Below are 6,129 nucleotides of genomic sequence, written 5' to 3' on the forward strand. Positions count from 1 at the left end.
CGAACCCAACAATAATGCAAGAGATGCAAGGAAGATGCTTGGTGACTATACTGCACCAACTTCCAACTTCTATGGAAGGAGAATCTCAATTCCTGCCATTGGAGCAAACAACTTTGAGCTTAAGCCTCCATTAGTTTCTCTAATGCAGCATAATTGCAAGTTTCATGGACTTCCATCGGAAGATCCTCATCAGTTCTTAACTGAATTCTTGCAAATCTGCGATACTGTTAAGACCAATGGGGTTGATCCCGAGGTCTACAGACTTATGCTTTTCCCCTTTGCTGTAAGAGACAGAGCTAGAACATGGTTGGACTCACAACCTAGAGAAAGCCTGAAGTCTTGGGACAAGTTGGTCAATGATTTCTTGACCAAATTCTCTCCACCTCAAAAGATGAGCAACCTTAGAGCAGAAGTCCAAACCTTCAAACAGAAGGAAGGTGAATCCCTCTATGAAGCTTGGGAAAGATACAAGCAATTAACCAAAAGGTGTCCTTCTGACATGCTTCCAAAATGGAGCATCATATGTATATTCTATGATGGTCTGTCTGAATTGTGCAAGATGTCATTAGACCATTCTGCTGGCGGATCTCTTCATCTGAAAACCCTGCAGAAGCCCAGGAACTCATTGAGATGGTTGCAAATAACCAGTTCATGTACACTTCTGAAAGAAATCTTATGAATAATGGGATGACTCAGAAGAAAGTAGTTATTGAGATTGATACTCTGAATGCCATATTAGCTCAGAAAAAAATATTGACTCAGCAAATTAATATGATTTCTCAGAATTTGACTGGATTGTAAGTTGCATCCGGCAGTGCTAATGAAGCCTCTTTTGAAGGAGAAGCTTACGACCCTGAGAATCCTACAATAAAAGAAGTGAATTGCATGGGAGAATCCTATGGAAACACCTATAATCCTTCATGGAGGAATCATCCAAATTTCTCATGGAAGGATCAACAGAAGCCTTAACAAGGCTTCAACAACAATAATGGTAGGAAACTAAGTTTGGCAATAGCAAATCTTTTCCATCATCTTCTCAGCAACAAACAGAGAATTCTGAGCAGAGCCTCTCTGGCCTAGCAAACATAATCTCTGATCTATCTAAGGCCACTCTCAGTTTCATGACTGAAACAAGGTCTTCCATCAGAAATTTGGAGGGACAAGTGTGTCACCTGAGTAAAAGAGTGATGCCAGGGCATCTAGGCCAGTTTCACTGACCTTTTCTTTATTGTTTTAGGGTAGTTTCATGCATTTTCCTAGTAAACAAGGCAAGTTTTGGGTGAAAATACACTTACACCTTCATTCAAGCAACTATTGTGAATTTTGCATGATTTCATGAGATTTTTTGCCAGAATTACATGATATTTTAATGATGCATGATCTCATGGTTTTGGCTAGAGCTTTGATGCACTTTAATTGCTTGATTTTAGGACAAATGAAGCATGGAAGAATCACGTTAGCATTCACGTTAACTTAGTTAACGTGACTACTAACGTGGGATGGCAATTGGCTTGCAACGTTAATGAGAAAAGTGATCACCAATAACGCCTGCGAAGCCACTTCATAGCCTACGTTAAGAGCCACGTTAACTAAGTTAACGTGGTACTTAACGTAGAAGGAAAGGAGGACTCCACGTTAATGAGAAACGTGAACTCCAATAACGTTGAGAAACTAGGCAATGCCCCACGTTAAGAGTCACGTTAACTAAGTTAACGTGAACTCTAACGTGGACAAGGATCAACACTGCCAACGTTAGTGACACTCACTTTTGTCATAACGTTGGATCATTTTCATTGCCTACGTTAACTCTCACGTTAATATTATTAACGTGAAAGTTAACGTGGAGTGGGGTTCAAAGAACCAACGTTAGTGACACTCACTTTTGTCACTAACGTTGGAAGATGGCTTCATTACAACGTTAAAGGCCACGTTAACCTAGTTAACGTGGGTTCTAACGTAGAGGATTAAGGCAATTAGAGCGTTAGTGACAAAGGTGAGTGTCACTAATGCTCTCGAAGGTGATTGGTGCCCACGTTAAGAGCTAAGTTAGCTTAGCTAACGTAAGACCTAACGTAGGAGGAAAAAGGCAATCAACGTTAATGGGAAAAGTGATTCCAATTAACGTTTGCGAAAAGGGGCACAAGCCAACGTTAATGGGAAAAGTGAGTCCCATTAACGTTGGCCAAGAATTGAGAAGGAACGTTAGAAGTCACGTTAAGACTTCTAACGTTGAGAATAACGTGGGCATATAAAGGTGGAACGTTAGTGGAAAAGGTAAATGCCACTAACGTTCTCGCACCCAGAAATGTATTCCATTATTAATCTCACTAAATGCCCAAGCCTAATTCATATTTCTCTGTAAGCTGGGCCCACTAAAGATGGGGATTGCTTCAACTCAAGGTCCAAGGCCCACATCCAAGACTTGAAGAACTTACTAGAAGATCATGAAGAGTAGTATATATTAGTAGTTTTGAACTAGAAAAGGACTTTTGGCACCTTGGAGAACCAATCTCAGCATATTTACTTTTCTGTACTTCTAGCATGGATTATTCGTTTCTTCCATTTTTGATTCCTAGAGCTATGAACAACTAAACCCCTTTCATTGGGTTAGGGAGCTCTGCTGTAATTTGATGGATCAATATTAGTTTTCATTCTTCTTCTTCTATCTTTTCTCTTGATTTTACTAGAAAGCTTTCAATCTTAATTTAATTGGTTAGTTATCTTGGAAATGAAACTTTCCATAATTGGATCTCTTCGGAACCTTGGAAGAGGAATGAAGAGATCATGCTAGAATTGCTTTCTCATGCTGGACCAATTTGGGTTGGGATGGATATGTGACTATAATCCCTCAATACCTGAATTGGGAAATGCATGTGGTATAATCAGTGACCATACTTCATCTCTTCTCATGAGCAATTGACCAAGGAATTGGCTATTGATCAAGATTTGAGAGATTGGATTACCAAGGAATTGGGATTCAATCACTTAAGATTGCCAAGGAGATCAATGAATGCATTGATTGAGGAAGAGATGAGAATGAGCTTGATCCGAAGAATTGCAACATCTCCTAAACCCAATGATTCCCCCTTTTCTGATCTTATCCATTCTCTTTAATTTCTGCCATTTATTTTATGAGCATTACCCAATTCCCCATTTAAGATTCTGCACTTTAATTTCTGCTATTTACTTTCTAGTCACTTAAATTTCTGCATCTCAATCTAAATTCTGTTTAGCTCAACTAGCATATTCTTCTAACTAAAGTTGCTTGACCAATCAATCCTTGTGGGATTCGACCTCACTCTATAGTGAGTTTTACTTGACGATAATTGGGTATACTTGCCAAAGGAAAATTTGTTGAGAGACAAATTTCCATGCATCAAGTTTATGGCGCCGTTGCCGGGGATTGATTTTGAATCAACAATGATTAAGCTAGAAGATCACTAGATTGAGCATATTTTTTTCGTTATTCTTTTCTATATTCAGTAATTTACCTTAGTTTTTTTTTAATTTCTTCCTCATCCCTATTCCCTCTCTAATTTCTGTTCTCCTTTCTTAGTTTACCACAATTCAGCTCACTAACCCACTAACTGTTTGATAAATTGCATCACTCACACTAACAATCATTCTAACAAAAATTGTTTTCATTATATCTCCTGTTGTGCATTCTGTTTGTTGTATGACATGGAGAAGAGAAGGAATCTCAACATCCTTTGATTCAGAGCCTGAGAGAACTCTTTGGAGACGAAAAAGGGAAGCAAGATGAAAAAGAATTGTTGGTGCTGAGGAAGAGGAAGAGTATTTTGAACCCAACATGGAAGAGAATTTGGAGAACAATCAGGAAGAAGAAGCTCATAATCATGCCAGAGAAGGCCATGCAAACCGGGTTGGGCATGAAAGGAGGGTCTTAGGATCCTATATAAATCCTAATCCAGGAAACTGTGGAAGCAGCATTTAGAAACCCACCATTCATGCCAACAATTTCGAGCTAAAACCTCAGCTCATCACTCTGGTGCAAAATAATTGCTCATTTGGAGGAGGTGCTCAAGAAGACCCTAACCAACACTTGACCACCTTCTTGAGGATCTGTGACACAGTGAAAACAAATGGAGTCCACCCAGATGTCTATAGGTTGCTCTTGTTCCCTTTTTCACTCAGGGACAAGGCAACAAAGTGGCTTGAATCCTTCCCAAAAGAAAGCCTAACAGATTGGGAGGAGGTAGTGAACAAGTTTTTAGCAAGATTTTACCCTCCTCAAAAGATTAATAGGCTAAGAACTGAGGTGCAAACTTTCAGGCAACAAGATGGTGAGACACTTTATGAAGCATGGGAGAGATTCAAAGACTTGACAAGGAGATGCCCATCAGAGATGTTTAATGAGTGGGTTTAACTTCACATCTTCTATGAAGGTCTTTCCTATGAGTCAAAGAAGGCTGTAGATCATTCATCAGGAGGTTCTTTAAACAAGAAGAAAACTGTTGAAGAAGCCATATATGTCATTGAAATAGTTGCTGAGAATGACTACTTCTATGCCTCTGAAAGAAGTAACACTAGAGGAGTAATGGAGCTAAACCACATGGATACACTGTTAACCCAAAACAAGATGATCACCAAGCAGCTAGCAGATCTTACCAAGAAGGTGGAAGAGAACCAAGTTGCAGCAGCCATCACCTCATCACCAACTCATGAAGGAGTAAACATAGGAGAAGAAGGTGACTGGGAGCAAGCCAACTATGTGGGAAATTCACCTAGACAAGTCCATGATCCATACTCTAAAATATACAACTCTGGATGGAGAAATTACCCCAACTTTGGATGGGGAAACCAACAAGACTAAGGACAAGATTCGAGACGTTCCAACTTCAACTCCAACAACAATGCCACTCATCAAAACACCTCACAGAGATATTACCAACATCCATTTAGCCAACCTTCTCAACCACCTAATCTCAACCCACCATCATCCACAGATGATAGGCTTTCAAAGATTGAGGCTCTACTTGAAAACATGTGTAGAGAAGTCCAATATAACATGGTGTTTAAGGAAGAAGTGCGAGCTAACATCAAGAATCAAGGAGAAAACATCAAGTGATTGGAGTCCCAAGTAGGCTATCTATCTCAACAAATTCCCAAACCCACTGATGGATTCCCCAGTGATATAGAGAAGAATCCAAGAGGAGAACCAAAGAAAGTGAGATGGAAGAATGCAAAATGATAACCACAAGTGATGAGGGAAGTATGCATGGAGTAGAACACCTCCAAAATCACCAACAGGAAAGTTAAGAGGAAGGAAGCTGTGCAACTTCAATCACATCCAAGGAAGAGCTAAAGAAAAAGGAGGCATTGAACCCATATGTACCTTTCCCCCACAGGCTTAAAGGTGGTGTAGCAGGGAGAATGTACTCAAGGTTTCTTGATATGTTTGCATCTTTAGATGTAAATATACCCTTCATTAAAGCCCTTCAACAGATGCCCTTCTACATCAAGTATATAAAGGAGCTACTAGCCAGAAAAAGTCCATTGAAGGGTGGACAAACAATCAAGATGAACAGAAATTGTAGTGCTCTCATTCAACCAGGACAACCCACGAAGAAGGAGGATCCAGGAAGCTTCCACATTCCTTGTGCCATAGGAGAAACAATGATTGACAAAGGACTTTGTGACTTGGGAGCAAGCATCAACTTAATGCCTCTCTCTCTCTCATGAAAAAGCTCCAAATCAATGAACTAACTCCTACTGATGTGATTATCAGATTGGCAGACAAAACCCAAAAACAAGCAATAGGAATAGTTGAAAATGTGCTGGTAAAGGTTGGGAGCTACTATCTTCCCACAGATTTTGTTGTTTTGGAAATGGATGAGAATCCTATCCACCCCATCATTTTGGGAAAACCCTTTCTAGCCACAGCTAGGGCACTCATAGATGTAGAACGAGGAGAATTAGTGCTGAGAATACATGATGAGCAGCTCGCCTTCAATGTTTACAACCTCTCACAAGGAGCAGATCACAAAGACAATAAGATGATAGAAGAGCCAAACGAGGAAGCACAAACAACACAATTGGAAGCCCCATGGGTTGAGAAGCCACATAGTCAGGAAGAACCATGTTCAAATGTGATCCAAGAGGAACCAG

General features: G+C 40.0%; 2 non-coding genes across 2 annotated transcripts; both read right to left on the bottom strand.

Annotated features, from left to right (window-relative positions):
* Positions 1–397: 397 nt before the first annotated feature.
* LOC127746074 (small nucleolar RNA R71) lies at positions 398–504 on the bottom strand. Its single transcript, XR_008007694.1, has one exon. It is a non-coding gene; the product is annotated as a small nucleolar RNA R71 (small nucleolar RNA).
* Positions 505–4,264: 3,760 nt separating this feature from the next.
* Positions 4,265–4,372, bottom strand: LOC127746361 (small nucleolar RNA R71). The gene has a single exon (XR_008007980.1). It is a non-coding gene; the product is annotated as a small nucleolar RNA R71 (small nucleolar RNA).
* Positions 4,373–6,129: the final 1,757 nt, after the last annotated feature.

This window comes from Arachis duranensis, chromosome 3 (genome assembly GCF_000817695.3).
Source record: "Arachis duranensis cultivar V14167 chromosome 3, aradu.V14167.gnm2.J7QH, whole genome shotgun sequence".
NCBI lineage: Eukaryota > Viridiplantae > Streptophyta > Magnoliopsida > Fabales > Fabaceae > Arachis > Arachis duranensis.